Here is a 9217-nt window from a genome sequence, read left to right as displayed (position 1 = left end):
ACAAAAGTCTGTCTGCAGTGGGCAAGAGCCGAGGATGCATCTCTGAGTGAAGAGGTGAGACTGCATGGGTCCAAACTCAACGTGTGTCTTCACGCACGGTTATCACTGGTGAAGCCCCTGCCTGGTTTCTCCTGCATTTCAAAGCAGGCTGCAGTCGTGGCCATGTGTTTGGAGGCTCAGCTGGCTCCTGCAGCTAACAGCTTGGCTTTTCACATCCACCTCGCAGCTCACGGCTGGTGAGAACTGCCTTCCGCCCCTGCCAATTTTTTAAGCACCGGTCAGGGATGCGAGAACAGCACTTTTCCTTGATGATAACATGGTATAGATTTGGAATAAAATGTCAACCTGATTCTAAATCAAGGGTTTTGCCATTCACAGGCTGCTGCGGCCCCACTAATAACCCCATCACATTTCACGGCAGAGCTGGATGCTTTTTCCATCAGATACCCTGTGCTCAAGACTAGCCTCCTAATGCTGGCAAGCGGGAGGCAGACACATATTCCTTACAGCACTAGGACCACATAGGTGCCGAAGGGGGCTGCGTGATTTTGCCACCTATGCAGGATTTTGAAGTGAGCTGGTGGGAGGACGTCTCCTTACCTGAGCAGGGCAGTGAGGGACTTTATCTAGTGAGTAATTTCTAGTGAATTTCTAACAGGGGATGTCCACAGCAGCTTCCCCAGCTGATGGATGGCATGGTCGGTGTTGCAGACGATGAGGCCAGTTGGGATCCCACTACCAGGTCTAGCTGCAGGGATCTGAGAAAGTACAACTTTATTTCCACCCAGCCACACTGGGCTGTGGCAACCTAAAACCAGGGAGAGCTCCCGTCCTCCTGCAAGCTGGGGACCGACCCTGGCGCACACAAGAGGGAAACAGCATTAATAAAAGTGAAATCCAGGCCCTATCTGCAAATGCATGTGCTGCTGCCAACAAGAAGGGGAAGTGTTTTGAATTCAGTTGAGGCTTTCTCTGGCTCAGGGTGACCTTTAGAGCGCCCACGTCCCGGTTCGCCGTTTCCAGCAGAGCTGGCGTTGCAGTCAGCTCCCCACTCTCATAATGATTTTTTTTTTTCTTTTTTAGCTGAAGTATTTACGCAGGTCTTTAGGAGTGTAGCTTTCATCACTCCAACCAAGAGGAAACAGTCAGATCACAAAGCAGGCTACAGTATATGGCCCTGGGGATAGCATGGTCTTTGGTAATACTCCTTCCCATGGCCTTTCTCCTAGGAAACCTAAGAGCAGGAAGGTTATGAAGCTGATCCCATCAGACTCCACGGAGAGACTTAGCCTAAACATGTGAAGGATGAGAGTAGCAGAGAAAAGGGAGTAGACGTAGAGTTTGTAGCAACAGCTTGAAATAGGAGGGAAGATTAAGTCAAGAACGTAAAGGAAGTCGGAGAAATAACACCATCTCATTTACCACTCAAGCACGCAATGTTTGTGATATTAAAATAAAAACAGTGGGGAATGATTCCCCAAGGACACCTCCTTATCTGACTGCATTAACTCAAGATAGAGCCTTGTGTGCATGCAGGCAGTAACAGAGACACTCACGCAGGCACACGTGAAGGATTGCCTTGAGAATGGGAAGGGAACAAGGCAAGAAATCTTTAATCTACACTTGCAGAACAATAAACAAGTGTGTCAACACCTCTGTGCTGCCCACAGAAACGGACACTATCCCTTTACCCCCTCCTCCCCTTGTAAGAGAATAGCTCTGGAAGGGAAGGGCTGCCTGACTGCGTATCCATCCGACAGCTTGAATTCAGCAGGGAAAGCACCTTGCAGGGTGACAGCAAGAGAAACCTCTCACAGAACTGGCCCTCAGCTTGCCTGATGCCCCAGGAGAGCTCACAGGGATGCTATGGCCACAGCAAGCCCTGGGACACCAGAGCCACCCTCCTTCAAAATGCAGGGCTGCAAACCCGAGCAAGCGGCATGGCTCTGTCCCCTGCTCAGCCGTCCCTGCAGCAGGACCCACAGCCTCCTGTGAATGGGCCTTCAGCTGTGGCAGAGGTTTGGCTCTGACCATCTTTTATGCATCAGTGGATGCTCTGTCTTCCTTTACCACCCCAAAATCCACTGCTTTACACTAATTCTGCAGCTTTTTCTCAGCTCCAGCTGGCTCAGTCTAGGGCTTTTCCAAGCTGCTGGCAATCCTGCCCCATCTCACTCTTTGCTGAAAGCTGGGGAGAAGATCAAGGTGTTCTCCATAGCATGTAATAACGAGACCCTACAAAACCAGTTTGCCAAGGTCATCTCTGTACGGCACCTAGCACAGAGTGGCTGACACCAGCGTTGAGCCCTGCTGCTGATTTCATCCGACGCAAACACACAACTGCCAGCAACCTTGATGCTAGTGTGTTGGAAAATTATGCTTTAAACACAATTCTTTAAAAAGCAACAGAGACCAAGCAAACGGATGCCCTAAGAGCTTGACAAAAACTCAAATCCTCTTCAGGGGGAAATTATCAAGCACTGCTGCTGGCTGGATTCAATTTATTAAGGTCTCAGAGCATGCAATCATGAAGAAAAGAGATAAATAATCTTCAGAGAGAACAATTGCAGATCAGTTGTGACATAATCAGGAGACCAGTTTCTCAGGGTTGGGGAGTGGGAATGCCAGGCCTTTCTCTCATTAATCAGAAATAAAAGCCAGAAATATGTGTCTATCTCTTCTCTACAGCGGTGCTGCAATTGATTGTTAATTGTTCTCTCTGAGGATTATCTATCTCCTTCCCTCAGGATCATTCCCTCCTTCCCTCTCTGCTCCTTCCCATAAAAAAGAATGACCCTAATGCATCTTGAAAGGAGAATTTGCAGAGCGAGAGACGCTTCACAGTGTCATTACGAGCTTCCAAGCAGCTGTATGGGGAAAGAAGTTACCTGTTACGGTCACAGTTTTGTCTGTTTAGTGGGAAAGGGCACATTGTAGCTTTAAGAGAGGCATCAGAGAGTTGATAGATGGGAAATCAAGCTGCATTTTCTTCTCTCTGAGTCTCGGTGCTCTTGGGTTAGCCACCGTGTGATGTATGGAGGGAGGTTTGGAGCCCTGAGAGCACTAATCCGGTAACGCTGGTAGCAGCAGGGTCCTGGCAAAGACCTCCCAAAACCTCTTGCTGCTCAGCAAATTAAGCACAGCTGAGTCTAAGAGGGAGACTGGGGTATCTGTATTTGAGGATTATTGTATTCTAAGAATCTTATTTTAGCTGAAGTACATTATTAGAGATGCCAACCCTGTAACTAGGGATGCCAACCAGAAACTTTAAACCCTGTTTGAAGCCTTTGCCCAGCAAGCATGGGGAATGGGAAGATGCCAGGGATTAGATCACTAATAGTCAGAGCTTTTGGGAGGTGGCATGAGGTGTGTCGTACCTGCAAAGGCAAATACCTACCTGCCCATTAGCCTGGTCTCTGCATCCTCACTGCTGCGCAAAGAGAGCAGGGTGACCAAGTGGCACAGTGTGATCCCCTGAGACCCCTGGGAGCGGGGAGAGGTGGGCCTGTGAGAACCTCATGAAGTTCAACAAGGCCAAGTGCAAAGTCCTGCACGTGGGTCGGGGCAATCCCGAGCACAAGTACAGGCTGGGCGGAGAATGGATCAAAAGCAGCCCTGAGGAAAAGGACTTGGGAGTGCTGGTGGATGAAAAGCTCAACATGAGCCGGCAATGTGCGCTGGTAGCCCAGAAAGCAAATCATATCCTGGGCTGTATCAAAAGAAGTGTGGCCAGCAGGTCGAGGGAGGTGATTCTGCTCCTCTACTCTGCTCTCGTGAGACCCCACCTAGAATACTGTGTTCAGCTCTGGAGTCCCCAACATAAGAAGGACATGGAGCTACTGGAACGAGTCCAGAGGAGGGCCATGAAGATGATTCAAGGGCTGGAGCACCTCTGCTATGAAGACAGGCTGAGAGAGTTGGGGCTGTTCAGCCTGGAGAAGAGAAGGCTCCAGAGTGATCTTATAGCAGCTTTCCAGTACCTAAAGGGGGCCTACAAGAAAGCTGGAGAGGGACTTTTTACGAGGGCATGTAGTGATAGGACAAGGGGCAATGGCTTTAAACTGAAAGAGGGGAGGTTTAGATTAGATATAAGGAAGAAATTTTTTACGTTGAGGTTGGTGAGGCAGTGGAACAGGTTGCCCAGAGAAGTTGTGGCTGCCCCATCCCTGGAAGTGTTCAAGGCCAGGTTAGATGAGGCTTTGGGCAACCTGGTGTAGTGGAGGATTTCTCTGCCCATGGCAGGGAGGTTGGAACTAGATGATCTTTAAGGTCCCTTCCAACCCAAACAATTCTATGATTCTATGATTCTAAGTGGGAGGGAATAGCACCTATCCCCAGGAGACTCCAATCTATGATGAGAAGGACCTGGGGAAAGACAGCAGAAAGGGAAAGAAACACCCATTGTTTTTACCGAGGTTTATTTCCTTCTGTCTGTGAAATGGAGATTATCTGTCTGCCTGCTGAGGGTTGGCAAGACAAGATCTATCACTGGAGGGAGGCATAGAGGTCTTGGACTAGAAGCAGCTAGAGAAGGGCAAAGGTTGACAATTATTATTACAGAAGAAATTCCCATCTGTGGAATCAGTATGTCTCATCAGCCTTTAAAAAACCCAAAAAGGAGAACGGCCCTGGGAGAAGACAGCTGTGAGGAGGGATCTCCCCATCCCTCCTCCTCCCAGCTGAGGAAGACAGCTTTCCCTGCCTTCAGCATCCACAGCCTGGGCCAGATCTTCTGGGTAAAAAATACCCAAACTGCTCAGCTCTCAACATACGCACAACCTGTTGCCATCACTTCGAAAAATCTGGCTCCCTGCTAGGTGGCTAACTGGAGCCTGGAAAGCATCCCTGCTCCGGTTCTCCCTCTCTGCGTGGTTATGCACAGAAATGCTGTTTTGCTGGATGTGACGCTTTAGAGAAGGACCTAGATCCTTCACTCAAAACTCAGAACACAGCTTACTCAGAATACAGTCTCCGCAGTTGGAAAAGGGTGCTAACCTAATTTCTCCACTTGCTGTTTCCTTCCAAGGTTTGGAAGAAGGGAAAACCCACTTAAAATACCTCTTCGCTTCTGTTTCCCAGCTTGAAATGGTCATTAATTTTCATTTTACTTGCAAAGGACATTGTCCATCACTTCAGGGGGCACGGGGGGAAAGTTTTGAAACCAAAACATGCAACAGCAATGTACCAATTTTCATCAGTTCTTGACAGGTAAATTCAACAGGTTGTTGATTAGAGTTTTAATGAAAATCAAGGAGAGGCGAAGTAGCCAACAGCACAGAAGTCAGAGCACTCAGGGTGGGTGAGGGGGAATCAGGCTGGTCGAGACTGTTTCCAGCTCTCCTGCACCAAGAAGTGGTCGTTGGCTGTTGGCCAGTCTCAAGCACTGCTTTTTCCATTTCGTTTCCCACATCTAAAAGGCAAGGAAAAGACCCCAGACTTTTAACAAATGTATTTTCCCTCTGAAATAAAACTGTTGTTTTCCAGCTTTTCTGACAGAGAAGGTGTCAGGATACTTGTGACTCAGTGAAAAGGCATGTCAGCTTTGCTGCATGTCTGATGTGTGCAAAAATCTTACCTATAACATCACTCAAAATGATCTGCACCAGCAAATATTTGTCTTCTGTATAGCAGTTAAAGGGGTTCTTCCATAGTTCTCTGCGCTGGGGTCGTTCAAGTCCTGGTACAACAAATACAGCATCTAATGGGAGAGAGCAGCGCTTGATCTCAGGTAAAGGCAGTCAAAATCCGTTTGGCATGGTAAGTCCAGAGAGGGAGGAGAAGAACAAGCACAGAGAGAACAAAAGGAGCCCCAACAGCACGTGGATCCTGGAGAACAAAAGCGGGTGAGCTATCAAAGGGCACTGCCAGGGAAGCACCAAAATCAACACAAAAAACGCACAATAGCTTTCTTACCCGTGCTCCTGGCTCAGCCTGAGTCATCTCCCGTTGCCCGAGGCTGAAGAAGAAGGCAAGTTGTGCTCTGATATTTCTTTCCCGGGGTGAAAAGCAGCCACCTTCACTTAACTGCTTGCCCAGGGCTTGTGGAGGTCTCGCACATAAACTTCACGCCACAGGCTCTCACTGGGTCCAGGCAGCTGCAGGCACCCAAGCCCTCCTGCTCCAGGGGCTCCCTGGAGTGATGCCTTAAAATACAGGTGAGTTCAGCTGGCGATTCCCTTGCATGTCCATGCATCACATCCACCCCCCGCCAGCGGGGGAAGTGGACAAGGCTCCTTGAGGAGTGTCTGGAAAAGGACGATTAGTTGTGCTCTCTCTTTAAACTTCATCATGATGAGCAACTAAATGAACAGAAGCAAATGGGCGTTTGGCCCCTGTGTAGCCAGGGAGACGAGGTAATGTCTCTCAGCGCTGCTCCTTTGCAGGGCACATACACGAAGCTCAGCTTTGGGGGGCCAAAGAGGCTGCGGGGATCCCCATCCCCGCCAGCACCTTGCTGCTCCCTCTGCAGGGAAGGGAGAAAAGCAGAGACACTTCTGCTTTTACAACCTGCAGGAAAACCTATGTTCCACACGACCTCCCCTCTCCCTGCAAGGGAGCAGAGCTGGATGCGGTGCCTGGCAGGCAGCAGATGCCCAGCTCACGTCAGCCACACAGGTCCTCCATCAGACCCTTCCCCACGGTACTGTGACTGTCTTCTTGGTGACAAATCGCCTTGTGCAGGGAGCTGAGTTGAAGAAAGGAAATAGCAGCTGCCAAAGGGCAGCAAAGGGAAAAAAAGAAGCAGTCTTCATGCAGATGCCCCTTGCACCACAGTTAAAGGGGAAACAAAATCCCAAATCAAAGAGTGGAAATAAAAAGTACAGCAAATATGTCCCTCCGCTTTGCAGCTGTCACCTGGGAGTTTGCATAAGGTTTATGACACTCTTTCATTGCTAGAAACCAGCAGTAAAGGATCCAGGCATTTATTTGGCAGCTCGGCTCTGCTCCTTGAGCAGTAAATGTTGCTGGGTCAAACGCACAATGTGGAGCCAGGTTTGCAAGACACGCTGCACCTCTGGGGGTGCAGGGACAAATGCTGCAAGGTGGTCCTGGGGTGCTGATGTTTTTAAGTAGCTTGAAGTGTCCTGATGGACGGTGACAGGGAGAAGGAGACAAAATGAATGCATCAACGAGCGCCTGCAGTGATGGCAGGGTGTCTGTACCACCATGGCAGCTGCTTTTTACGGGTTTGAGGGACAAACAAGCCTGTGATGATTTTATAGCTGAGGGTCAGCAGGGGCATTGGAGTGTACCCTTGCCCCATCTGCTTATGGAGAAATCTGAGGCATAGGCAGGAGGCCTTCACATCCACCGAGCATCCCATCTCAGCCCCCACAGCCACTCTGTCCCTCAGCTGGGACCAGTCACCGTGGGGCAGAGTTAGGGGACAATGCAGACCCCTGGCACATGGGGACATAGCAGATCCCCTCAGGCTTTTGGGTCTGCTCTGCTCCTGGCACATCATAACCCTTTGCAGCTGCCCTTTGTTGAGGATGAAGAGACCAACCATCTCCCAGCCAGGGCACTCAAGAATCTAGAGCGAATAATAAAACCAGACAGATTGGACCTGTACTCATCAACTTGGTGGCAGTGACACAGCGGGTCTGTAGAGGAGTTGAGGACGCTCAGCACTCACTATGTTTGCTCAGGGGTGACATGCCACCAGCAGGCACATGGCTGGGCAGAGCAGACACTGGGAGAGATCCCAGGCTGGCCTGAGCCATGTAACGAGACTCTGAACTGTACAGCCACAGGCATCTCTTTATTCTCATTTCTCTTGCCGTGGTCACATGAAGGGCCCAGGGCAAATTTTCCAATCTCTGAATACAAAAAACAGCATCTGTCTCAAAATGCTTACCTTTGAGAGAGACAATACAGCTTGGGGTGGGAATGCCAGCCGGGTGTGAAGCTGCCCAGCAGGTCAGGACAGAGGTGGGAAGGCAGCAGAGCCCTTGCAGACGAGTCAGACCATGTCCCGCAGGGATGCCTTTGAGGAAGAAGAGCTCTGTGGATGGCTCAGGTCACAGCTTGACAAAAAGACGTAGAGATTGTGCTGCCATGAAACAGAGTTGAAGGGAGAAAGACAAGTAAAAACACCACCACTCTCAAACCTCCCTCCCTAGGTAAACTGCCCCAGAATAAACTTCGCCACCAGCCAAGCTGAGATTGTAACACCTCAGTAGCCTGCAAAGGGGTGGCAAGGGAGGAAATAAATTCCTCTTACAAAGAGGCATGGAGCTGTTGTGTGTAAGGCATAGCAGGACCACTTGGTTTTGAAATGCCTTGAAGCTGGATTTTGCAGCCTGCCCGCCGTATGCACGAACACGGGATCTATAGCACTTGCACTGGATGACGGTGACTCCAGCCGGATGCTGCACCCTGGGCACCTTTTGGTTCATTAGCTAGCACCTACCTGACATGTTGTTTGTTTTCTCACTCTTTCGCCACGGGGAAAACCCTGCTAGAGAAGGCTGTGTTTTGGACAAGTTTGGTTTGTTTCAGGGAGGAGGAGGGTGCTGCATCACTTTGCTTTTACCATGAATTGCAGGTGGAGGAGGCAAACTCTCTGCTGGGACATCCATGCTTTCATACCTGCAGGGAGCTTCCTGGACAAGAACATACCTCCTCTGAAGGCTGTGTTTGTCACGGGTGGGTCTGCTCCACCAGTTCCAAGATACATCACACGGCTGCATCCTCATCCATTCACATGGCCAGGGACTGCTCCAGTCCCAAGGGCCTTGATGCTTCTGCCACCGTATCGGCAGTGACGCTGCTCCATACAGTTTGGGAAAGACACTTTCGTGCCTCTCCCAGTTATTTGGGCCTCAGCCGAATCCTGGACCAATGTCCATCTGCGGGCTCAGACCTGCAGGTGGCTGACTGCAGGGTACCAAGTTCCCATGTATCAGCTGACCCTTGGTGAACATTGGTGCCTGTGTGTGCTGGTTTTGGCTGGGATAGAGTTAATTTTCTTCACAGTAGCTAGTACAGGGCTGGTTTGGATTTGTGCTGGAAACAGTGCTGATAACACAGGGATGTTTTGTTTATTGCTGAGCAGTGCTTACGCGGAGTCCAGCCCTTTTCTGCTCCTCAACCCACCCCGCCAGCGAGGAGGCTTGGGGTGCACAAGAAGTTGGGAGGGGGCACAGCTGGGACAGCTGACCCCAACTGACCAAAGGAATATTCCACAGCATATCATGTCATGCTCAGCATATAG

This window comes from Tauraco erythrolophus, chromosome Z (assembly GCF_009769465.1).
Source record: "Tauraco erythrolophus isolate bTauEry1 chromosome Z, bTauEry1.pri, whole genome shotgun sequence".
NCBI lineage: Eukaryota > Metazoa > Chordata > Aves > Musophagiformes > Musophagidae > Tauraco > Tauraco erythrolophus.
Note: the sequence above shows the minus strand (reverse complement) of the source record.